This window comes from Dipteris shenzhenensis, chromosome 14, assembly GCF_047967505.1.
Source record: "Dipteris shenzhenensis isolate YYH24624 ecotype China chromosome 14, Dip_SZ_1.0, whole genome shotgun sequence".
Lineage (NCBI taxonomy): Eukaryota > Viridiplantae > Streptophyta > Polypodiopsida > Gleicheniales > Dipteridaceae > Dipteris > Dipteris shenzhenensis.
In genome coordinates, this window is record NC_141609.1 from 20,202,056 (window position 1) to 20,228,912 (window position 26,857).

Genomic DNA, 26,857 nt, shown 5'->3' on the forward strand with positions numbered 1-26,857 from the left:
TGCCAAATGCCATATGAAGCTGAAACACCAAACTGACTCTACTGTGGGCAGATGGAGCTTAGCCGCTACTACGGTGTCTAGCAAATCCTTCGAGCTGCCTCCATCAAAACAAATGGTCACGTTCTTGCATGCACCTTGTCCATAACACATAAAAAACTCTCTGATGGGTTCTTTTATTAGGGTACCCTCCTATGGGGTTTCTACGGCCCAAGATAGCAGAAACTGCTACTAAGGCTGTGGTTGGTCCTGATGGAAGGGAAGCTGTAACGGTTGTGTTGGCTGGTGGATGCAAATGAGGGCAGTGCCACTTATGGTGGTCCTTCTCATGGCAGTGGCAGCAAAGATGCTCTCTATCATGTCTCCACATCTACATTGACAAAACCTAAGAAACTTCTTGTTGGTTGTGGACTGGCTACTTGTGCCACCAACTATGGAGCTGAAGGTCTCCTAGGTCTTCTTGTTGGGATGCCCTTTAGAACTAGGTCACTTGCTCATGAGCTCAAAGTGAAGTGGTTGGCATAACTATTGAGTGACTCTATGGCTTCCTCCTTCAGTTTGAAGAATTGCGTCTCTCATCGATCCAGGTACTGAGGTGGAAGGAAACCTGCCCTAATGTCCTTCAAGAACCTGGTCCACTCATACTATGCATGCTCGTGCTTTGCATCATAATGATCCTGGTGCTACATATGCCACCAAGTAATTGCCTATCGTGTGAGGTGCATTGATGCAAGAATAGACTTCTTGTTCTATCATGTGACTACCGCTAAAAAATAAGTTTCAATTTGATTGAGCCAGGAAATTAACACTAAGGGGTCTGTTTTACCATCATACCGTAAGAAGTTGAGGAAATGTTTGCGGCCTGATGGACCTTCTCCATTGCCTTGCCTCCCTATGGTTAGAGTAGAAAAACGAGAAGATGGCGATCCCGTTCTTCCTTAACCTCCCGAGCCTCACGCTCGACTTCCCAAACAGCGTGATCGCGCACCTCCTTTGTTGCTTGAGCCTCTCTCTCGCGATCCTCTCGCAACTCCCAGAGCTATAGCCTGCATGCGAAGAAGTTCTCTAATTGTCGCAATTGCATCTACAACATGGCCTGCATCATTGACACCAAGGCGGAAGCTGTCACTGCTGGGGATTCTGTAGGTGGAGGTATTGTAGGTAGATTTAGTATTGCAGTGAATCTTGCCTCCTCCTCCACGCCAGAGTGCGAAGGCTTTGCTGAGCTTATAGTGTCCTTCCTGAAGCTATTGGTTGTTAGCATATACCTGTTGGTCGAACTGGATCTCCCACAAGGCTGAAGGATGAAGGGAACTCATGGACTGCTGCTCTATAGGGCTTTTTCCAACCTCAAGGAAATTTCCAAGCTCTAATACCAATGTAATGGGCAAGGGCCTAAAAAACTCTCACTAACGAAGCCATCCTAACTACCGAGTATGGAACCTTGGAATGTTGTTTGTAAAGAGAAAGAGAGAGAGAAGAAAGAAAGAACGAAAGTTTATTAAAGTCTTCGGGAGACCGTGAAGGTCTATGAGACTAAAGATAACTGATACAATGAGCATAACGGTGGCGGTCTCAAAACGGGCCAGCCAACCGTTTCTACAAAAAGAGGTTATGAAGGACGGTGTGTCTAGTCCTGATACAAAAAATATGTCTCTACCTCCAGATGATACAAAAAAGAAGGGGGGGGGCACCAAAAATGGGGCAGAGGGGGGAGATACAGTATACATGTGCAGGTGGTGATCGTCAGAGACCAATCATAGAGGGGCCGTCAAATGGGAGGTCGGAAAAAACCCTGTGATAGATGATTGGCCTCTGACGTCACGCGGCCTAGTCGAGCTCGGTCGTCGGAGGCGGCGGGTGGCCCTGTGGATGAGAGCAACGGTAACCCCGGTGGGGCGAGCAGAGAACAGAGACGAGATGTCATGGACCCGGATGTGTGAGTCTGTCCGCTAGCGCAGCTGTCGTGGCTCTGGCTCTCGCTCACGTCTGCGTCGTCGGCTAGACTGAGGAGAGGTATCCTGTGACTGGAAGAAATCAATGATAGGCCGCTGGGTGTCCTCACGCTGTGTGTGCTGCTCGTGTCGCCATGCTCGGAGAGAGGTATCTCGGTGGCGAGTCATCTCATGTAAGAAAGCAGCTAGGCATCGCTGATCCGGGAACTGCAACATGTGTGGAAGGGAGCCGAATCCGTCGCGAAAGAGGCAGTGGTACCGGCCTCGAATGGCATAATAGATAGGACATCTGAAAGCAAAGTACTCCTCTGACTCGCTCTCCCGCAAGTTGCAAAGTGGGCAAAGGCGGTCCTCTCGTGGGATACCCTCTGCGCGTCCGCTCTCGATCCGTAATCGGTGTGACGAGACCCTAAACTGACCAAGGGAGATCCGGAGCGCATGTGGTAGATGAAGCTGTGTGTAACCCGGAGGTGTGATGAAGCCCTCCTGTGAGATCTGGAGGCAGTGTCGGCGGTAGAAGTCGAGCTTCACACGAAGCTCGGAGTGAAGAAACCATGTTCGCCAGGTGTGGAGCTGGAGCAGATCCGCTCGAATGAGCCAGTTGACCTCCTGGTCAGTGGGGGAGAGGGGAGATGGTGGAGCTTCGAGGCTGTATTGAAAAGGAGGCAACCGGTCTAAGTTGAGGCCCAGTCGGGTGAACCAACTGGAAAGACGACTATACCAGCATCGCTGGTCCCCATCAACGGATAAGGCCATAGAGGAGGATAGGGCTAGCCAAGGTAGGCGGAGGCGACCGTCGGCGGAGGAGCTGAAACCCCTGACTCTGTGGAGATAGGTGATAGCCTGAAAAGCCGCATCAAGCTGTAGGGGTGAGGCGCCGAACTCTGCTAGAATGATCTGGTGTGGTGCCGATGGTTTGCTGCGGATCATCGGAGCCAACATCAGTATCTGTAGGCGCTCGACTCAAGCCCACTCTTTGTCTGAAAGGTCGACTCCCCACCAAGGGCTACCGTACATGCCTGCTGGGCGGACCAAAGAATCAAAAAGGAGAGACTTGGTCCGCGGGTCCTGGAAGTGGGAGTGGTAGCACTATCGCTCCAGCCTGGCAAGAGCGGCGTATCCCCGACTGATCCTGGCCTGCATGGCCGAGCGCATCGTGAAGATCGGGCATGAGAAGACAACGCCCAAGTATGTGTAAGAGTCAACTATCTCAACAGGGTCGCCAGCGAAGAGGAACTGCTCTCGGTGCATAGCGGGTCTGGAAGTGTTAAAGATCATCACCTTGGTTTTCCCAAGGTTGACCTTCAAGTCATGTGTATCACAGAAGACCTGAAGTCCATCCAGGTGTCGCTGAAGACCAGTAGCAGAAGAGGATAGTAGTACTACATTGTCTGCGTATAGGAGAATCTGGATGACAGCCTCCGCTAGAGAGCAGCCTACACCTCCGAGTGTCCTGATGGTGGTTGCTAGCTCTAGATCTCTCTCTCGTTGCCCACACTGTGATATGATGGTCTGTGTGATCTAGCTAGAAGAACTCTGTAATCATACTCTGAGATGAGTTTGTCTATGTGTCATGTCTCTATCTCTATGATCTAAGTAGGTGCTCTGCGCGTAACTGCCTCATGGATGAAGATGGCCATGCATCTTTGATCTAGATAGGAGAGGAATCGGGAGAAGAATCCGAAGCCATCTTTGAAGAGACATTGATAGCGGCATTAGATCTCATAGTATACAGGGCATCTGAAGACAAAGTGCTCCTCTGACTTGATCTCTTGTTGATTACACAATGCGACTCTCACTCGGAATATGAAGTCGATGTGATGAAACACGAAACTGTCCGATCGGGATACTCAATGAATGTGGGAGGTGGACCCAGGTGACTTTGGAGGATCCATGAAGCCCTCCTCAAAGATGCGCAAGCAATGATCCCTTTAGAAGTTGAGCTTCACTGCGAGCTCGGTGCCCACCAGGCCCTGAATGTGTGTAGCTGTGGGAGATCCTTGCATATGACCCGGTTGACCTCGTGATATCTAAGTGGGAGAGATAGCGCCTCAATATTGTACTTGAAGGAAGGTAATTTTTCCATGTGGAGTACCAATCTCTCGAACCACCTGCATGTGTGCACATACCACCATCTTTGATCACCCTCCACAGCTAGAGCTTTAGAGGAGGATAGTGCTAGCCATGGTAGTCTATGTCGCCCTGAGGTACAATTGACGTACCCTTTGACACGGTATCAATATGCGATGACCTAGAATGCTGCATCAAGCTGTAGTGGAGATGACCCAAACTCAGCCTGAATGATCTGGTGACAAGGATTGCCGCTCAAGGAATTCCTGCCAAAATTCCTTGGAGTTGTTACTAAACAAAATTTCTGTTAACTCCTTGTTCCAATGGACAAAAGCTTGCTTCTTCCGATGTACTGGTCGACGGTACTCACGCATCGCCTTTGGTTCGCTCGCAAGGCTATGCTTGGTCTCGAACCTGAGTTGGCAGCGAAGAGCCTTGCACTCACCATCGTACCAACTATTACAGGATACAAAAGCAAGGGGGGAGGGAGCTCGAGTGGGTGGTGTAGGGGAAGGCATGGAGAGAAGAAAATTTGTGGAAAGTCTTCTAAAGACCAAAGGTTCTAAGAGACTAAAAGAACCTCATACAATGAGTTGTGTCGGTGAGCCTCTAAGCGGGAATCAACACCCAATACATATGCAACACAATCGTAGAAACACTAATACATGAAAATGTATGAGCCCATGGAGAGGGTGAAAACTTGTGTGTCATCACTGTGGTGATCCTCTGGAAACTCGCAAAAGGGACAAGCCCAAGGGGAAACCCAATGGTGTATGGGGCTCCGGTGGCATAAAACCTGTGATAGAACACTGGCGATGACCGGCATATGTGGTCCATTGTGGTCGTCTCGCTGTGGCCCTACGTTGAACAAGTGCCACTGTGTCAACCTTGCCAGTTGTGCCTCCAATCTGGTGAAATGGAGGAAAGGTCCCCAAGCCTGATTTGTGCAAAAACGCGATGGTGAGTCTGTCTTGTCTCTTGCTCTAGACCTCGGCTCCGTAGTCTCCCAGGGGCCTACTACATCTGGAAGAACACAATGATCATGCTCTGGGTGGAGTATGGTTGTACCTTTTGATCCCACCTATGTGCCTTGAGCAGTTCCTTTTGGTGTCGAACGGCCTCATGAATGAAAGCCGGCATGCATCTCTGATCTGGGTAGGGCATTTAAAAACAAAGTGCTCCTCTAACACGATCTCTTGAGTCTTGTCCACCACTAACAATATAGATGCAACCCTCTCTAGGTATGCCCTCAACCCGCCCACTCTCAATGCCTAATCGGTGCGATGAGACACTGTTAGACACTTACTTCTAACTACAGACAAATCACGGGAGAAGCACCACTCTTGTTTCACCCAGCCAACCTTGATGAAACGTGAGAGCCAACAGAGAATTCAAAATCCAAAACGTACGTGAGAGCTCATTCTCTTCTCTCTGAAGCTTCAACAAGCCCCATCTCCCTAGATGGATCTAGATGCCACATGTCATCATCATAGGGCCTTCCTAATGCAACATTTCACCCCTCTCTTGGGATGCTTTAATATCCTTTGCCCCTAGGCACATTTCTTGCATTAGACCCTTAGCCTTAGACCCACCTAGTCTGGTGCTATCAACCCTCACCTAGGACCTTGACATTAATTCCCTCCCGATCATTTACATTAAGCGCAAACAAATATATTACAAATATAGATCCTTTAAGGGAAATGTCGACTGATTCTTCCGAGGTCATGCTACCTCGGCTAGAGCGTAACATTCCTTCCCTCTTCAGACATCAGCGTCCTCGATGATAAAGTCTGGGAACACTCTCCGCAACTGGTATACGGATTCCCAGGTAGCTTCGGATAGAGGCTGACCATGCCATGCAACCAACACCGTGGTATCTTCCGATTTCGTATTTGCATTGTTCCTCGGTCCACTATTCTTGTTGGTTTGCGCCTCGCATTATCCTCTACCTCCTGAAACAAAATCACACCTTCGATTAGTGAGTCACCTGTATGTAAAAATTTCTTTAAGCGCGAAACATGAAAAAACGGGTGCACCTTACACCCCTGTGGCAATTCTAATTTATAGGCTACCTTGCCTATTCTCTTTAGAATTAACCACGGCCCACAGTATCGAGGTGATAACTTAGCGCACTCTCCTGAAGTCAACAACTTCGAGTGCGAAGGAACTCTGAGAAAAACTTTTTCTCCTTCCTTAAATATTCTTATAGACCGGTTTTCATCCGCATACACCTTGGCTCTATCCATAGCGTGGCGGATATTAGCTCTCGCAAGTGCTAGCATCTCCCGCATCTGAACCACAAAGTTCGCGGCACTAGGCACTTTCTGAGGTACTCCAACTATAGTTGGATTTGCTGGTCTATAACCATAGTTCAGCTCAAACGGACTGAACCTGGTAGAGGAATGTTTTCTATCATTGTAGGCAAACTCTAACAATGGCAACCACTTGTCCCACGTATGTTGCCTCAATGACACATATGCCCTCAGCATATCCTCTAAACTCTGGTTGACTCTCTCCGTCTGACCATCCCTCTCAGGATGATTCCCACTCCTCATTCCCAACTCAGTCCTTAGTGTCTCAAATACCGCAGTCCAAAAATGACCGGTAAATCTAACATCTCTGTCTGACACTATGGATCTAGGCAATCCATGCAGACGAAATATATGTCTAATAAACAAATCCGCTACTTGCGGGACACTAACAGACTCTCTAGTCGGAATGAAGTGAGCCATCTTGGTTAGACGAGCAACCACCACAAGGATAGAATCATACCCTCCTTATGTCGTAGGCAGCCCTACAATAAAGCCCATGGAAATGCTCTCTCACTTACTCAGTGGTATTTCCAAGGGCTGTAAAAGTCCGGGTGGCTTCACCCGCTTGGCCTTGCTTACCTGACACGAGAAACACCGTCTCACATATTCATGAATATGCTTTTTCATCTTTGGCCAAAAGAAATCTCGCTTCACGAGATGATATGTCTTCTCGACCCCTGGGTGTCCTGCAAACGGGCTATCATGGCACTGTCGAATGACTCTCTGCCTGAGATCATTCTGACTAGGTACTACAACCTTGGCATTTCTTTTCAGCATACCATCCCTTATGGTATATCTTGCATAAGTTTCGCCTTTTCTGGATGCCAGGTCATCCTTTTCATTTTCCCCGGGTCTAAACACATGAGCTTTAGGCCATAAGCTCTGGACAAACTCGTCCACCTTTTGAGTTTCTCTGATCTCGGTCATTAGAGCACTCTCTAATACCGTGAAACTCATATTGTGCATAATGCGAGACAACGCATCAACAACCTTATTATCCTTCCCTCTTCGGTACCAAATTGATAAATTAAACTCCTGCATGAGCTCTGCCCACCTAGCTTGGCGGCCCCTCAAGTCAGGTTGTTTACAAAAATGTTTCAGAGTATCATGATCCACATCCATATAAAACTCTGAACCATACAAATAATGCCTCCATGTTTTCAAAGCATGGATAACAGCATATAACTCCAATTCATGAGTTAGTCAATTCCTTTGAGAGAGAGAAAGCTTCTTGCTTTCAAAGGCTACTGGCCTTCTCTCTTGAAGGAGAACTGCTCCTACCACAATGCCACTTGCATCGGTTTCCAGGAATAACGGTTTCTGGGGATCAACTATTTTTAACACCGGACCTGTGACCACATCTTGTTTTATGGTGTTAAAACTTTCTTGTTGATTCTGTCCCCATATAAAAGGTACTTTATTTGAGGTCAGATCAATCAATGGCGATACTATTTCGAAATATCCTTTGATATGCCTTCTATAAAATTGGACAAACCCCAAGAATGATCGCAATGCGGTCAGACTCTAAGGGATTGGCCAAGTCAGTATCGCAGCCACTTTCTTCGGATCCATTTCTACCCCCTCCGGAGTAATTATGAATCCTAAATATTCAAGCCTAACCATACACAGTATAGTTTTCTTTTTATTTACATAAAGACTGGCTTTCCTTAAAATACTGAACACTATTCTCAAGTGTTCACGATGCTCAGTAATACTTTTACTGAACACTAGAATATCGTCTATAAAATGTACTACAAACTTTCCGATATACGGAAGTAGTAAATCGTTCATAACCATGACGAATGTAGCTGGAGCATTGGTAAGTCCGAAGGGCATTACCAAAAACTCATAATGACCAAACCTGCTTTTGAAAGCGGTTTTATGCACATCCTCGGCTCTAATCCGGATCTGATGGTAGCTACACTTAAGATCTATCTTGCTGAAAATCACGGCTCCATGTAATGCATCTAGCAAATCATCAATCCGAGCCATCGGATACCTGTGCTTAACAGTGATATTATTCAATGCTCTGTAATCTATACAGAAACGAAACGTATCATCCTTTTTCTTCTTTAATATCACTGGCGGAGCAAAAGGTGAGAAACTGGGTTGAATCTACCCCAACTTGAGGTATTCTTCCAGTTGTCTACGCACCTCCGCTTCTTCAATAAAACTCATTCTATAGGGAGGTCTATTTACAGGTTCTGCCCCCGGAATCAGTTCAATCTTATGCTGAACATTCCGCACTGGAGGTAACCCATAAGGTAGTTCATCCCTAAAACATTCAGAGAACTCCTCTGTTATAAGATTAGCCAGCTTGGCCATCTCACCACTTTGCGTAACATCAGTGCTAACCGAAGAATCATTAACCGGCTCTACCGATGCTGTGCAAAGGAATAAAAACTCTTCGTGAGCTTTTCGGATTTCCATCACGGAAACCAACGGTCCCTAAGGTACATCTTTTTCACCTCGCAAGAGATAAAGCACATCATTCATCTTGAATTGATATATGTGCTTTTTCCAATCAATGGTTGGATTCTTCCTAGAATGCCATGCCATACCCAGGGCTATATCTGCATGAGCAAGCTTGGTCATTTCAAAATCAAGCTTCTCAACATAGTTCTGAATACGAAGCTCCAACTGAGTAACCCTTTGGTCCCATACTTCAGTTGAACTTCCATCGGCCATCCTGACTGTATACCCCGTTGCTACGGGCTTAGATAGGATGTTATCAGGTGCACTCGTTACTAGCTTAGCAACAGACACACATAACAAACAAGGTACTGACCTCTGAGAAGATCCCGCTAGCTGAATCTGCATCTCTTCCGCTCTAGGACTTCCCTCCATTTCCACGTCGCATTCTGAGACCACAATCTCAGCCATCCGACGATCTTTATTCCGTGGACAATCCTTCCACTGATGAGGTTGAAGGCATCCAAAACACAAGCCTTCTCTCCTCGCTTTTTCTCTTTGTTCTGGGTTTAAGGGAGACTTAGACCAAGCCCGGGCTGCCATTGGGGTTACTTTCCTCTTCACTCCAATGGTGGTACTTGGTTTAGGAGTTTCAGCTGGTTTCGCCTGCTTGGCTTGACCACTCGGCTGAGAACCACTCCCTTTACTAATCCATTTCTTCTTAAACCCAGATTTCTTTGGATACCCATACTGGGTTCCGACCTATGCAAACCCACTTGGCCTGCCGCTCTTGGCATCTTCATAGTTCAGAGCTATGGCTATTGCATCATCTAGCGTGTTCGCGTATTTAGCCCGAACTTCCATTTTTATCCGATCATTCAATCCAAATATGAAATCTTTCACTTGGATTGATTGAGGCAGGGGTTCATCAGCCTTCATTACACTCTCTCGAAACTTATCAGTGTATTCAGCCACTGACAAATTTCTCTGACGAAGGTTCCTATATTGATCCCAAGCTCGGGATGCTTCGTCAGGAGGTAAGAAGTGTTTCCTGAATTCTCTTTTAAACCCCTCCCAGGTAGAACCTTCATTACACTCTCTCGAAACTTATCAGTGTATTCAGCCACTGACAAATTTCTCTGACGAAGGTTCCTATATTGATCCCAAGCTCGGGATGCTTCGTCAGGAGGTAAGAAGTGTTTCCTGAATTCTCTTTTAAACCCCTCCCAGGTAGTGGATGCTATACCATCTTTTTGTTGCTTAATCCACCACCGATCCGCTGCCTCACTAAACATGTGAGTGGCCTCGCGGATCTTCTTGATATCATTCCTGATTTCACAAATGGCAAACGCCTCGTCCCATTTGTGTAACCAGGTCTCAATGACATCAGAACCACGGTCGTTCATCAGACCAGAATACTTTTCCGGCCTGTAATTGGCAATATTTGGTACTTTAGCCTTCCTAGGCTCGACCGTATGGACACTAGACTCCGGTTCCATTGGAGCCTTTCCCTTCTCATCTCGAGAAGGTTTGGCAGACATACTATGTATCACTCTTCTAAGTTCAGACTGCCCTGCATTGGCTTGTAACTGTTGCGCTAATAACTGCTGCAAGGCATCCTCAAGCAATGCAATCCTGCCAGATAAGGTGTGAGCTCCAAGGCGCGACGCCTGCTGGGTCGGCCAGACTCCTGACTCACCAGGGTCCCTCCTGGAAGCCCCTTCTTCTGCTTCCATTTAGTTCAATGGGTGTTTTTTTTTTTTTTTTAAACACCGCTAAAACACTGTATTTACAAACTAACACAATTCAGTGTACTGACACTCTGACACAATTCCCTATACTAGGGAATACCTGCAATCCCACATGCACACTGACTAGGCATTTGACACATGCATATAACCAAATACCACTTTCCCTATACTAGGGAAGTTCCTGCAAGCCAACTCAGACTGAAGTACACAGGCATAGTAAACTGTAAACTCTGCTGTACAGAAATAATAGGCCGCGAAAAAAAAAAAAACTGAAATCTTATAATGAAAGAAAAACTGATGCTCCCTGGAAACTGCACGCAATTCGAATCCCCGCAGCCTGCAGCCTCCACGTACGGCCTGCTCTCTGATCGCACTCTCTGATCGCACTACAGTAGATAAACGAAACTGGTGGCCAAAGAAGTCCCAGCTTACGATCTGGCTAAGTGACCTTGGAGGGCCAAGACTACGACGGAGCAATGGCGATCGTCAACCCATCGCCTGGTTCCATTTTCTCCTAGGTCCTTCGTGATCTCTGTAATCTCTGCCTGCGTGACCTCTAATCCTTGCCTAGCGTCAACCATTAGCGAATCTCATCGAAGGCCTCCCGTAACACGTATCACTGTTAAGCCTTCATTCTGTCGTAGACCACGGGCAGCGCCAACACCTGCGCTCTAAACCTGCTGTCCGCTACCAAAGCTTTCACCTAGCTCCACGTAACAATTAACACGTCTCTACCTACGAACTGGTTACGTGACCATGCATGGCTCTGACTGTGAGTCACGTCGTTCGTCCATCGCGCATCGTCCGATTCACATATCCGTATTTCATCAAATGAGTCCGTTGCGTGGAGGTCACAAGTAGCAGGATCATCCTGCGCTCTTCATATGTCTTGTTTCGTCAAGTTGCCTTACGGGAACCCTCCGCTCCAGCAACAGCTTAGAAGCCTGATCGAACCTCATGAACCGTCGCGCACTCCTTGTACCCGACCGCTTCAAATCACGCTCACGATGCACTTCACGCCTCCCATCCAATCACTCCTTGTCTCGCAGGTCTTTCATCCGCTACCCACAATCAACGATACGTTCGTAGCTCTCGTCATAGCTCACGAACCATTCCCGTCCCGTCAAATCAAAATTCGTCCCCTCTCTATCTCCTAGCCTTTAGCTCTGATACCAATTGTTAGACACTAACTTCTAACTACAGACAAATCATGGGAGAAGCACCACTCTTGTTCCACCCAGCCAACCTTGCTGAAACGTGAGAGCCAACAGAGAATTCAAAATCCAAAACGTACGTGAGAGCTCATTCTCTTCTCTCTCAAGCTTCAACAAGCCCCATCTCCCTAGATGGATCTAGATGCCACATGTCATCATCATAGGGCCTTCCTAATGCAACATTTCACCCCTCTCTTGGGATGCTTTAATATCCTTTGCCCCTAGGCACATTTCTTGCATTAGACCCTTAGCCTTAGACCCACCTAGTCTGGTGCTATCAACCCTCACCTAGGACCTTGACATTAATTCCCTCCCGATCATTTACATTAAGCGCAAACAAACATATTACAAATATAGATCCTTTAAGGGAAATGTCGACTGATTCTTCCGAGGTCATGCTACCTCGGCTAGAGCGTAACAGACATGGCATTATATCCTCAAGAAATTAGGGAGGTGGATCTGTGCATATCTTGGCGGGTCATGAAACCCTCATCTGAAATCTGCAAGTAGTGGTTCTTGTATAAGTTGAGCTTCACAAGAAGCTCGCTAGTACCAACTCGGTCTCAAATGTGTGTAGCCGTAGGAGATCCTCCCAAATAACCCAGTTGACCCCGTGATAGATGAGCGAAGCAAGCTCTCAAATCATCTGCATGTACGTGCGTACCAATACTAGCTATTGTTGGGTATTGAGCCGATAGGCGGTGGACAAGTGGAATGGGTGGGGTGTGTTAAGTGTGTAGGGCAGCCTCATGGAGGGAGAAGGTGATCAAGGCATCTCGATCCTCAAGGAGTGGTATGTCAAAGATATACATAAGTGGAGTGGAAAGGGGTGCAGAGTACTCAAGTGAAAGGCTATGATCAAGGTGTATGTCGTGATATGTAGCATACGTGGGTGGTGTCGGAGTGTGCATCATAAGAAAGGGGATAGTATAGTACAAAAGAGGTAAGTGTGATCCACTCCTAGAGTTAGTGGAGAGACAGAGAAATCTGTGATGTGCGAGATGAAAGCAAGGAATCCCATGAGGTAGTTAACTACGCTGGAGCTCCCCGTAAACAGGTCATCGGTCTACAATTATAAATGATGAAATTATGTATCCTACCCATGTCTAGGGGTGCATGCCCGTAAGATGAAATAGAGGCTCGCTTGTTTGTAGAAACTTGGGACATCTCTAAATCAACTTCTAGCAATAAGATAGAGTCATCGTGAAAATCTAGAAGCAATATCTAGCTGTGCCCATCCTCGCATTGAAGTTCCCAACACGGAGAACTTCCCCCAAGCTTGAGAAACCCATGATCTCCAGGTACACGATTGCGTATGGTAAAGCCTCAGCCTCCTCGCGTAGACCTCGAGCACAGTGTGAGGTCTCGGGGGGAAAGTAACATACTACAATGAAGAGGTCTTGTCGAGAGAGGCATCAAATCCAAATCCACAAAAATTTAGCATGTGTGTCACACCTCCCGACACAAATCGTATCAATGATATATCTGTATAATACTGCCACTCGTCTTAATCCAGGCAATCCACATGTCTCCCGAGTCTTGTCCTGGTCTTGTGCCTCCCACGTATATCCACTGACGGTAGGCACAAAGGCACTCTGAGCTCTGATGGGTCTCTGTCTAAAAAACTATATCTGATCCTATGTAAGACTCTAGGAAATTTCATGGATCTGAGCATAAGGTACTATTGCAATTCCAAACAGTGCATGTCAGGGGCTCGGTACCCCGCCCCCTACGTACAGGAGCCACACAAATGCACGTCAACGACCAATCAAGAGCCGCCCATCTCGAACCACCGCCCTCTTCGCCTCGTTGTGGATAATGTCCTCCTACTGTAGAAGGGCGCATATCTCCTCTACATGCAGTTGTGTGAGGTCCTCATCGAAGTTGATCTCGATGTGATCCAGTATGGCTAATCATCTGAGTACTACTGCAAGGCGAGCTTGAGTGTCCCTAAAGTGGATAATAAGGGGCTGCTCTCGGGTGGGGTCTCGTCCTACATGCCGGGCTCCATCAATCCCATGCACCAAGACTCCAAGGCTGGAAGCCATGAAGTTGGATGCATCCTAGATGGGAGTGGAGGACGTGTGAGGGATCGCACGTCCCCTCCTTGAGGACAATGTTTCACTGCTATAGAAGGGTGCGCCTCTCCTCAACCTAAAAGGTGTGAGCTTGAGTGTCCCTAAAGCGGATAATAAAGGGCTGCTCTCGGGTGGGATCTTGCCCTACGCACCAAGCTCCATCAATCCCATGCTCCGTGACACCAAGGGTGAAAGCCATGAAGTTGATTGCATCCTCGATGGGAGTGGAGGACGTGCGAGGCATCCCGTGAACTCTGATATTGAGAGCCTTGTTGCCCCTTTGTTGTTGCTCCTGGATGGTGGCTCACACGGTGGCGTAGGCTACTGTTTCACGATGTCCACCCATCAAGAATTCTTTACAATAGCCAACTGTGTGGTGGCTATCTATGCATCTACCGTAGACCCACTGCTGGAGGGTATGGCAGCCACCTTCTTACGGCGTTGTAATATCTCTTGACCAAGGCTGTGGATGAGGCCACGCCATCTCTCATCACGGAGGTGGTGACCCTCCATAACGAGCCGTCCCAAGCGTCGGCAGAATCAAGTAAGCCTAAAGCCAAATGTGTGGATAGGGCATGAATGGGGGCTGCGTGATGGAGGGTAGGGACATGAGGGCAGAATACTAAGAGTGGTGAGGAGACATTTTGAATGTAAATGTGGTAAGTCTGATTGTGGAGAGGAAAATTGGCTAATGGGTAGCGGTGACAAAAAGAAGTGTATTGCTGGAGAGGCATAGAGTGATATGGTTGCGATTGTGCTAAGGGGGCATGTCCAGGCATCGTTGATGTTGATATCGGTGTCAAGGTCAATACCAGAGTGGATCTTAGTGGTGGTACTATCATCACCGTCGATGGTGAAGAGGAGGATGGCGAGGCTGGAGCTGAGACTGAAGTTGAAGCTGAGGCTGAGAGTGCTGAGATTGAGCCTGACTCTGAGACTCAATCTAAGGCTAGTAGGGTTGTCATGGTAGAAAGAAAGAAAGAAAGAAAGTTTATTAAAGTCTTTGGAAGACCAATGGGTCTATGACTGTGAAAAACCTGATACAAACAAGCTCAAAGGGTGGAGCTACTAAACAAGCATCAACACCCACGCTACATGCTACACGACACATAGCCATAATAACACCTTTACAAAGTCACACCCCATCACCACTATCATCATAGCAAAATCCGTCCAATATCCTGGAGAACCCAGTGACCTGCGAAACAGTGGTAGTACAAAATTAGAGATAGATGATGTCAACTATCTATGGGCGTTGCTCGGTGTGATCTCTTGGCAGAGGCTCTACGTCAGACTAGGGCTATGGTGACCCCTGTCGATCACGCTCCAACCCTGAACATGGAAGGGATGTCTCCAAGTGTAATCTAAGTGACTGTCCTCTGTTCGATATGTCGCGTCGCTGGCTTTGGGTCATGCCCGCGTCGGAGGCCCGCGGAGAGAACATGTACAATCTGGCTAGAAAAACTATGTGATCATACTCTGAGAAGACTCTGCTAGTGCACCCCGCCCCTGTCTCTAGACCTGAGTAAGTGCTCTCAATGTCTAACTGCCTCATGGATGAAAGCGGGCAAACATCTCTAAGTCTAGAAAGGCGAGGAAGCAGGAGATGAAGAGACACTGAAAGCGGGCTCAGAATTCGTAGTACACTGGACATATCAAGATAAAATGCTCCTCTGACTCAATCTCCTGTAACTCACACAAAGTGCATATGCTCCTCTTCCTGGGTACTCCCTCAGCTTGTCCACTCTCAATGCAAAATCGATGTGAAGAGACCTGGAACTATCCCAATAGAGATCCTCAGTGAATGGGGGAGGTAACAAATGAAAGGACAAAGTACAAAATAAAGGGGAACCCTAGGACAATGTCCTAGTGGTACCACTAGTACTAGGTGTTATAAGACACTAAAAGTACTAGGTGACCTAAGTGCCAATAACTAAAGCTACATGGCACATACCAAGGCCCAGAGGGCATCAACACGATCGGGAGATGATGGCCTACAAACCCCCCTCCATGCTCTGGGCTGAAGTATTATGAAAACGTCTCAGAATACCTGGTATTTTCTGGTCATGGTGGCACATGTTCATCCAAAGGAATATAGCCACCTATGAATGTACAAAGTAGCCAGATCATGTAACAAAGGGAACCAAGTGTAAAGCCTGTCGAAAGACTTCGCACTTGGGACAAGGAAGTGCCTTTGTAAACAAATCTGCTATGTTGTCATCTGTGGGAAGGTAGGACAACTCTGTCTCCTGCTAACAACCGCTCTCAAACATAATAATAGTGAACCTCAATGTGCTTGGTACGCGCATTAAACACTGGATTACGCGCAATAGCCAAAGCACTCTGGCTGTTAGTGTAAACCATAGTGGAGGATGTCTGGCGGATACCAAGATCTACAAGTAATTGTCGATGTAAGACATTACAAAGATATGGTGTTGTAGGCATAAAGTCAACCTTATGCTTGACCAGTAGTACTTGGGTACTATATATACCAAGTACTTATATTGTTTCATTTGAACATTTCTATTGGAGCTTTCTTGTGTGTGCACTCTTGCTCACTTGTGTTCACAACCTGTCTCCACTTTGTTCCTACATTTGGTATCAGAGCTCTTCCGTCTCTAGAGCCCATTCCCGCGCTTGCTTCTAGACACCCCCGCAAGCTTGGTGCTCCAGTGCGTGTTCCTGGTTCTCATATCCTTTCAGACAGTTTTGGCAATTTGTTCGAGGGTGACAAGCTGGATGGACCAAACTATGCCTTGTGGTCATTTATGCTTAAGAATATCTTGGTTGGTAAGGGCTTGTGGGATATTGTCAGTGGGAATGAGGCGAGGCCAGCAGGCTCATCCATTGCCGGGATATGCTTACAATAATACGGTGCACACATCCAAAGGTAAAGCACCTTTTGAAATAGTGGAAGGTGCCAGGAAGATACCTCCCATTTTGCATACAAAAGAGAAAATCTTCGAAGCTGATCGTTTTGTGGAAAGCCTTGAAGAGGCTTACAAGAAAATCAAATATGCCTTGCAAAGAAGTCAGGACAAGCAGAAAAGAGCAGCAGATAAGCACCGCAGGGAAGTGGTATTCACAGAAGGTGATTGGGTTTTGCTGCGTTTTCAAAAGGCAAGGCTGAAAAATAAGAAAGGCAAGGAAAGGTTGTACACAGCAATATCATGGAGATATTCCCAAGGATGTACCTGATGAGGTGCAGCCTGAAGTGGAAGAACAAGATGAACTTCTAGTCCCAGAGCAGATTCTGGCACACAAAGATAGAAAGCTCAAGGGTAAAGTTATCCGTCGCTACTTGGTAAAATTTCAAAATTACCCATCACTTGATGCGAAATAGATGGAGGAAGGTGAACTGGCAGATTCACCTGGGATATTGCAGCTTTACCTTGATGCTTTCCAATTAGAGCCGACTGCCGAGCTCCTATAGGTAGTTCAGCAGAGCGAGCGTCTGGAGCATTACCTGATGTTCGAGAGGGGGGTAGCACCTCCACTCCCTCGGTACAGACGGGCTCACTGTGATTTCATGAGGGCGCTTGATGACACTGTATGTTTCATCCGAGATACTGAGCTGACAATATTTCTGCTGTGAGACTTCATGATATTGATGCATCTTGACTATTGATCGCCGAGAATCACAGATTTTGAGCAGTGTATATGGATGGATGCATGCCTCTCCTAGCCATATTTTCATTGTCTCTGTATACTATAGCTGCGGCTTTCTTGTATACTCTTTTATGCTATATTTCATGCTCGCTCCTGTGTTTTGGGGCAACAAACTGTGGTTTGCTGTTTCAAGAGAGGGGTATGTCACGGGGGCGTGAAATTCTAGGTACTTTAATGTACTACAAGACCGTGACAACTTTGGTTTTAAAAGTCCAAGCGTGGGCTTAATAATGTGTAATTAAATGCGGCATGGTACCTAGCACATAAGCGTAATTAATCCCTAGGCCCAAAGGCATTCCAAGGAATTAAAAGAGTGGTTGTTCGGAAATGATGATGTGGCATTTTTAATGGGCCCCCTAGAGGGCCATGTACCTTTAGTGGCCCCCCTAGAGTTCCAAGTGGCTCTAGTGCCTTCTACATGCTCCTTTGCCATTCCTGGACCTTCCTGGGCCTTCTAAACTTCACATGTGTGGTTTTCTCTCTCATCTTCTCCCTTTGTTGAGATTTTGGACTGGTTTTTCAGCCTCCTTCAGTTGAATTCCGTTTTTCTTCATAACTCCTCACCCATTTGGATTCCTCGACTTCCGTTTGGCCCGATGGCTTCCCCTCTGCCTCCCCTTCGTAGTGATATGCTTTTCCCTCCGTGCGTTTGGTAGAACGGGCAGAGCTGAGCACTTCTTTTGCTGGTCGAATTTGCAAAAGTGCCCTTTTTGCTTCTACCGCCTCCTAGGCCTCTCCTCTTGCAAAGCTACAGCTCTCTGTTGAATTTCGAGTGGTCCGACGCGCTGGTTGACTGGTTTTTCTCAGTTTTGGAGGACTTTCCGGCGATGAAACTTCTCCAAAACCTTCTCAATGCATTCCTCTCTGAAGCACGCTTCTTTTGAGCCCAAGAACTCCCATTTCTTCGCGACAAAAGTGCTTCTTTTCGCATTTTTCAGTGGAATTCTTGCTGGTCGGCTCTTGTAAATGCTCTTTCTTCATGTCTTTGCACTCCTCTTTGGCTGAGAATGCAATTGGGCATTGGCTACTATGTCCTCTTGGCGATTGAGGACTTGGTTTGAGTTTTCAGGGCTTGGTGAGTTGTGATTTTGCTGCTGCAATTTCTTCTTGCCATAAGCTATTGGTTGGCCTCGTGTGCCGCCTCTTTCTTGACTCACAGGTGCCCAGGTAGTGCTACATGAGGCATTCTTTGGTTGGGTACTTTGCTGATTTTATTTTGGAGCTTTGAAAAGCTTTGTGAATCCCATCTAAAAATCACTCAAAGAGAGTGCAGCTGGGGTGCAGTGTGATTGCATCTGGACAGCCAATGGAATTGCACTCGGAAAAGAGAATGCCTTTGGGTTGAGCCTATGGGTTAAGTGCACTTATGTCATGGTGTTCTATGCTTGAAAGCCTTGCGAAGGCTTAGTGAATTGGGGCTGCGTGCTCAGTTGCAGGGAAGGTCTCCCAGATGCAACTTGTAATCATTTCACTGTGAAACATAAAGAAATACCGAAAGGGGCGCCATGGTGTTTGGGGCCAATCAGATGCACTTGTCTATGTTTGTTGAGCAGGGGCATTCTAGCCTCCATCCCTTTTTCAGTGGTTTTATTTGTGAACAAATGGGTAAATGCCAAATGGTAATCATGCAATGGTTAATGGTTGTGATATATGCTTTGTGAGCTATAAATAAGTGCTGAAGTGATTAAAGGTTTAGTTCCACTGCCCTCTGAGTGATTAGAGGCCGGTTTCATCTACATCCAACACAGCTTCTTCGGGTCAGACTACAGGCAGACAGCAGTCAGCTACAACCCCTCCTGCTAGTCCCATAGCATCAACGAAGGAGCAAAAGAAGTTTGAATGCCACAATGCAATGTTTTTTACTACCACAAATGTGAAGAGGCACATTATGACGACTATCAAGTCATGCAAGGATGCAAAGGCAGCATGGGAAAGATTGGCAAACATGTATCATGTTAAGAATGAGGCAAGGGCTATTACCTTGACAAATCAGCTCAAGGATCTCAACATGCAGGAAGGCCAGGCCATCACTGATCATATTGCCAGAATCACTAATCTACGTGATCAACTCGCCAAGTATTGAGGAGGAAATAGAATACAAGAAGCTCGTCTATATTACTCTCAATAGCTTAGCGCCCTCATATGGCACATTCGTCACTTCATTGAGCATTGTTCTCAGGGCAGCCCCACTCTCGTTCGATGAGTTAGTTGGGCTTTTGTTGCAAGAAGAGGAGAGATGCTCAAATTTTGCCCAAGCCTCTCGTCAGGGTGAGCAAGCAATTGCCATGGGTGGAAAGGGCAAATTTCAGAAAAAGTTTGAGCCAAAACACACACTGCTGTAATTTGTTGCAAAATCACTACCAGTCAGTATGATGTCATCCACATATAGTACCAACATGACCAATTCTGATTTTTGCGGAAGGACGTACAAATTTGGCTCTGTATGAGTGTTTACGAAGCCCTGGAACAGCAAAAACTGATGTATCTTATGATACCACGCACGAGATGCTTGCTTCAGCCCATATAAAGCCTTCCTAAGCTTGCATACCTTGTGCTCTTGTCCCTTCACCTCAAAACCTTGGGGCTGATCTAGATAGACCTCCTCTTTAAGATCTCCATTGAGGAAAGTGGTCTTGACACCCATCTGGTACATTGACCAACCATAAAACGCAGCAAGAGAGATGACAAAACGAATGGTGGTCATCTTGGCCACTGGAGCAAAAGTCTCCTCATAATCTATCCCCTCCTCTTGTGCATACCCCTTGGCAACCAAACGGGCTTTGTGTTTCTCAACCGTGCCATCTGAATGGTATTTCACGTTATAAATCCATTTCGTGCCAACCGCATTTTTCCCAATGGGTGCATCAACCAAGTCCCATGTGGCATTCTTCTCAACAGATTTAATCTCAGCTTCCATAGCTTTCTGCCATGCCGGATTATGCTGAGCATCCTTGAAGCTCTAAGGCTCATTTTCAGCTTCCATCACTGAGGTCATCAAAGCAAAATTGACCTTTTTCTGATTTTTCTGAGTGATGGCCCTGCTTTTCCCCAAAGTAGGCTGATCCTTAGCATCTTGAATGGTCAACCTTGCCCAACATGGAATAGATTTCTCTTCTGTACCACTCAGGGTTGCATCAATATCTTTAGTGGCCTCACGACGTTGATAATGCCTCCAAACATGAGGCTGTCTATTCTCATTAATTGGCTGCAAATCTGAAACATTTGAGGGAGAGCCATCCTCAACCTGTGGCAAGCCATCTGAACTATGAGAAGTAGAAGGGGAAGCATCAAGAGACTCCATCTCATCATCCTCAAATTGGATGATGTCCAAAGGGGTGTCATCGTATGGTGTCAAGTCTGCACTAGCGGGCTGCATGCACTCATTCTCAGCAAAGAGAACATCTCTGTTGATTATTACCTTCCTGGGAGCGGGATTATAAAGCCTAAATCCCCTGCTTTCAATGCTATACCCCACGAAAATGCATTTGACACTCTTGTCATTAAGCTTTGTCCGATGTGCATTTGGAACCAAAGCATATGCCACTCAGCCAAAAACTCTGAAATGACTGATCTTTTGCTTAAAGCCATACAAAGTCTCAAATGGAGTCACATTAACCAAAGCTTTGGTAAGATCGGGGCTAGGATATTAATCTCATATGCAATGGATTCAGTGCATAAGCCCTCGTGATCTTTCACTCGGCCATTGTGAAGCTTCATCACAGCGTCCTTAACACCACCCTTAGTGAAGAGAGTGCACGAGGTGGGGCGAGATGAGTGTGAGGTCAAGAACCGGCTGGTGCGGAATGTCGTACAATGTGCGTGCATGAGCGTGCTAAACTTGAGTATCTATAAAAGGTGAAGGGGACCATCTCTCAAGGTACTTCCACCATAAATCTTTGGAGTTATCACTATACAAGATGTTTAAAACTACTCATCATTCCAACAGACAAGACCGGCTTCTTTCGATGGACCAATCAGGAATACTCACGCATTGTCTCCGGTTCAGTTGGAAGGTTATGTTTGGTCTCAAATCTGAGTTGATGGCACAGAGCCTTACACTCATCATCATGTCAGCTATTGCAGAGGATGGTCCCAAGAAGAGGTGGACGAGTGGAGCAAGTAGTGTAGAAAAGGTGTGAATTGAGCGAATAATCAATGCTGCACGGTCCTCTAGAAGAGGTATGAAGTCAATATATGTAGTGTATAGAGAGGGGCAGAGTAAGTAGGTGAGAAACTGCGGTCGAAGTGGATGTCGTGATAAGTGGTGTGAGCGATCAGTGGTGTGCATGGTACTGCGAGATGGGGAGTGGAGATACACAAGAAGAGGTACGTGTGGCCTGCTGCTGGAAGAGGTGGTGCAACAGAGAAATCAGTGATACAAGAGGCAAAGGCAGGGGATCCCATGATGTACTCGACTACGCTGGAGCCTCCCCCATGTGGGAAACAACTGAAACCACATGAGGGGGGCCGTTTACCACGTGAGAAAAGACGCTAGTGGTTTCTTTGCGATAGACTCCACCACACTCTGGAGGTTGATGAAAGTGATACTTTTGTTCTTCCCGAGCATTGTGAGCATGTGCGTACTAATGATAAAATTAATTGAATCCTTTTATTTTTTAAGATCAATTGGTATATGTTCGTATCTACTTAAGCATAAATTCATATAATTGATGGAATTTGACACCCATCTTCAATATAGGTGGTTTTTCATCCAGACCATTCTGATCCAAGATGGTGGTACGTGATCCAAGTTGGACCATGAAGTTATGGAGCAGCCATAGGGCTTTCATCACCCTCATTCAACAAGGTATGCGAGCTATAGAAAGCTGAAACAAGCCTCGAGAGCACGATACCAACAAATCAACAATTTACTCCACAAAAAATTGTAGTCCATTCCAAAATCCATAGTATTGGCCACACATCATCAATGGCCAATCTATCGAATGGATGCGAAGTCTACGGACCCTTGGAGAATTAGTCTACATGGAGCAACCATGGGGCTTCCATCACCTAGGTTAAAGTAACAAAGTATGCAAACCTTGGAAAGCTAAAACAAGCCTAGGAGCATGTTAAAAGAAAATCGTACCTCTTTTAAGGAAGGAAAGGGAAAAGGGGGGGGGGGGAGTGATTTGCTGCATCTAGAAGAGATACAAGTGCTACTAAAAATTTTGCATTAGACAGTTTCTAGAGCTTATAATCGATGGGGAATCATGTAGAAGTTAATTAAGTCTTGCAACAAGAAGCTGAATACAATTTCGCTAAGAACAAGTGAAATTCAAGTGAATCTACATCGTATATGTCAAGTTTTGATAGCATATTTTCGATGGCAAAAGATTGTGACAAAGTCTTCCAAGCGAACCATTTAGACAATCCTAAGGATACTCCATTAGACACTTGTAAGCATAGTTAGGTCCGTACGTGTACATATCATTTTTTGGTACGCCATCCATACGTGACTTTTGGGGGGGGATCGGAATCCGTGCCTTATAAAACATGATTGGACGTGCATTCCGTACACCGTTTCATGATGCTCCCAACAATGGTCTTCAACACGCAGTCCCCTCAGCCCTTCACTTTTCATCTCCAACCCTTGCAGCCTCTACCTGCTTTGGAGGTTAGTGGTTACCGTCGTACAATTGCACCCTGCCTCTACGCTCTACCTGCTCCAAACGTCAAGGTAATGGCTATGGCTGCTCTCTTTTCCCGTTTTGCAGCAGCTATTGCTGCTCAGTGCTCTCTCTTTAGTTGATGCCAGATAACAGGGCAGGGGCTTCAAGCCCTCTTTTGAAAATTGTTCCGTTGCCGTATTTGCCCTCTTTTGCAAATTTGCAGCTTGCAAATCTGCAAATGGGAAGACAAAAAGGACCAGAATGGGAATTTGTAGAGGCCTTAAAGCCTTTGGGGAAGGGCCAATACACTTGTACATGTAAATACTGGCCTCATTCATGGGATGGAGGACCAGTCACCAACCTTTATAAGGGCACATTTTCTTGGGCTTGGGGGCTTGGGGGTTGAGAAGTGTACAGCTCCTCCCGAAAATGTGAAAGATAGTTGTCGAAGATTCCAAGCAAAGGCATCTCTGAAAACGGTTGCAAAATAGCTTGATGAAGATGTGGTTGATCTGGGGGATGCCTCAATGAGTGGTACTATGCAACATAAACTTGAACAAGCTCTTTTTAGAGAATATTTAGAGATATTGTGAATCAAGGCATGGGAGTCACAGGCACGAAAGGATGCATACATTGCTCGTTGTCGTTTTTCTTTGCAAAGGATATTCCTCATTGGAAGGTGAGGAGGCCTTATTTTTTGGAGATGGTTCGTGCCATCGACCAAGTTGGGCCTACCTTCAAGCCTCCATCCTACAATGTTTTGTGCACAAAGGAGCTAACTAATGAAGCAGTATGCATAGATCAAGAGATGCTACAGTTTCGGGATAAGTGGAAAAAATATGGCTGCAACATAACTTGTCACTCGACGCCGGCATATTGTCTCATGCATATTTGGCTCAACCTTCTTGAAGTCCGTGGACACAAGTGGGGAGTGTAAGTCAGGAGAGTACATCTTTGGGATACTAAAAGATGCCATTCTTGATGTTGGGGCTGAAAATGTGGTGCAGGTGTGTATGGACAATGCATCTAACTGTGTGCGGGTAGGAGAATTAGTGGAGGAAGAGTGGCCCCACATTTTCTATACTAGATGCACATGTCATTGCCTTGACCTCCTGTTTGAGGACATTGGAAAGCTTGCATGGGTGAAACCAGTGTTGGTACACGCTAACACGATTGTAACATTTGTTACCCGGAAACACACCGTGTTAGCAATCTATAGAAAATTCAGCAAGAAGGAATTGGTGAAACCAACACAAACACGGTTTGCTTACATGTTTATCATGTTAGCAAACTTGTTGGATGAGAGGGTATACAATGGATTGCATGGTTGTCAGTGATGAGTATTGCAGGAAGAAGGTGTCACGCACTGTGAAAGCACAACAGGTGTCTTCTATTATATTGGGTGCTTCATTTTGGCAAGATGCAAAACTCATTGTGAAGCTTTGTGCACCTATTTTGAAGATCTTTCGCCTGGCTGATAGGGAAGGGGCTACCATGGGACTTGTATATGAGCTCACTGATCGGATGGTCGAGAAGATAGCAGCTATTGATGGGATCGACTCCTCAAAGCTGGCTGATGTTAGAGCCTTGTGTGTTGACCGGTGGCATATGATGCACTCTCCATTACATGCGGCAGCTTTTGTTCTCCACCCTATTTGGAGAGAGAAAAATCCAGATGGTGACAAGGAGGTGCATGATGGGTGGATGGATGTCATAGAGCGGTACACGAAGTATGATGTTGATAGCCAAGGCACCTTATGTGATGAGGTGGATATTTATAAGTCCATGTCAAGCACATTTGCTCGTGCGATTGCGTAGGATGAAAAGAGAATGCACCAAGGGGTGAAATGGTGGGAGACATTTGGGGCTCACACTCCAAATTTGCAGCGGTTAGCTCTTCAAGTGCTCTCGCAAGGCACATGTGCTTCTCCTTGTGAGAGAAATTGGAGCACATTCTCTCTTATCCATACTAAAAGAAGAAATAGGCTACTTCCAAAGAATACCGATAAATTAGTATACATTCATCCTAATTTATGTCTCATCTCCAAAATCAAGGAAAGGGGATTTGAGAAGATAGAAGTGACCTTGGAAATGATAAACAACGAGAAGGATGATGATAGGCTGCTCTCTTTGCAAGCGGATATAGACGGAGAAGAGATTGCAACCCCTATTGTTACACTTACAGGAAGGATGGATGTTGCTGCAGCTTCAAGCAGCTCTAGTCTTTTGGAGTCCCATGGCGATGCAGATGAGGATGATAGTGACGATGAGGAGGTAGAGGAGGAGGAGGAGGGGGGTGCAGGCATTGATGCAGATGAGGATGAGGATGAAGATGCAGCTTGAGGCTTGAGCCTCATCGGTTGTGAATTGTCATGCATTTCAGGCTTTATTTCCGGGCTGTGGCAGCCTTTTCTTTATGATGTTTTGCCTTTCATGTTATGGTGTAGTTACTAGTACCTACTTCCTTTGATCATGATGTTTTGGTGTAGTATTGATGATTGATCTATGATCTATGATTCCATCATTTGATACTATGTATCAAAATCTAGAATCCACATGACTCATGACAATGGTCTCTGGACGCTGGAGTCTTTCATGACTGATGAATCACAACTCATGAGCGATGACTTTAAAATTAATACAAGTTTCAAGTTTCAAGCTGAAAGTTTAATACCTCTATGTCAATTTAATGCGTACAATCTATATTTTTCTGATTTTTTTGGGGTAAAATTAGGGTCACATATGTTTCAGCCCCAGGGCTGAACCATACTCCAATCATGCTTCCGTACTCGTATGACGTATGCGTATGGTAACGTATGGAAAAAGCATTGCTTGTAAGGAAGATTTACCAGCCATCCATCTCTACCCCTAAAGGAGAACTCCCCCATAATATGGAGCATGTCTGATGCTAATCAAGTACAAAGATGGCAAGATGCCCATACCACAAGTTTTAGAATATGTTAAGTCAAGCTTGTGAAAGTTAAATAAAAACTAGAAAGCTACATTACTAGCATCTAGAATAGATGGCAAATGAGATCATTGAGTCAACTGTCAAGTACCAGAATGTAGCCACTCATTGAGTGCTAATAAATGTAAACCATCAAGCAAGAGAATACACAATTGCAATCTTCCTGAGAGTCTCCCTCCTCGTTTCTCTATCTCATGAGTTTTTCTTGCTTTTCTACATTTGAACGTTGATAAATCAACATGGTATCAAAGTGATGCACATTCCTGCTCCTGACACAATGCAAGGGAGGCTCTTGAAAGAATGCATTGATAAGAATGTTTGACAATGGTGGATGAAGACTGGTCTCGTGCGATGGAGAAAAGAGAGATTGAAGCTTCTTTGCAAAGAATAGACAGTTCCAAATAGGAAGCTTTGACAAATCGAGATGTCCAATATCGAATAGATGCAGATCAACACCAAAGAACCCCTTGAGGCATTTCAAAGCATCTGATTGCCAGAAAGGATGATCCAGCGCTGTGTATTGCAACCCTGCAAGCAAAGGATTTGTGGTGAATCGTGACGGGAGATGATGCAAAGCCAGCAAAGGAGGAGAAATAGAGGCATGAGTATAGAAAGATACAAAAGCCAAAGCAGACATCATACAAAAGCCAAAGTAGACATCTTCTATCAACTTGAAATTAAGCATCTTTTGCATGTAAGCAATGCTCAATCTGCAAAAGAAACCTGGGATTTATTGGTGACTCTATATGAGCAAGTTAGTGGCTAATCGCATGTACCAATGAAGGCAACTGATTAACATGAGAAAAGGAGTTGCAATATAAT

At 46.0% G+C, this 26,857-nt stretch overlaps 1 protein-coding gene and 1 pseudogene across 2 annotated transcripts in view; one reads left to right on the forward strand and one right to left on the reverse strand.

Annotated features, from left to right (window-relative positions):
* TTN1 (ARM repeat superfamily protein) overlaps window positions 1-26,857 on the reverse strand; it is a 105,556-nt gene that overhangs the window by 47,399 nt on the left and 31,300 nt on the right. The window lies entirely within an intron of this gene.
* LOC147894321 (uncharacterized) lies at window positions 1,089-25,410 on the forward strand (annotated as a pseudogene).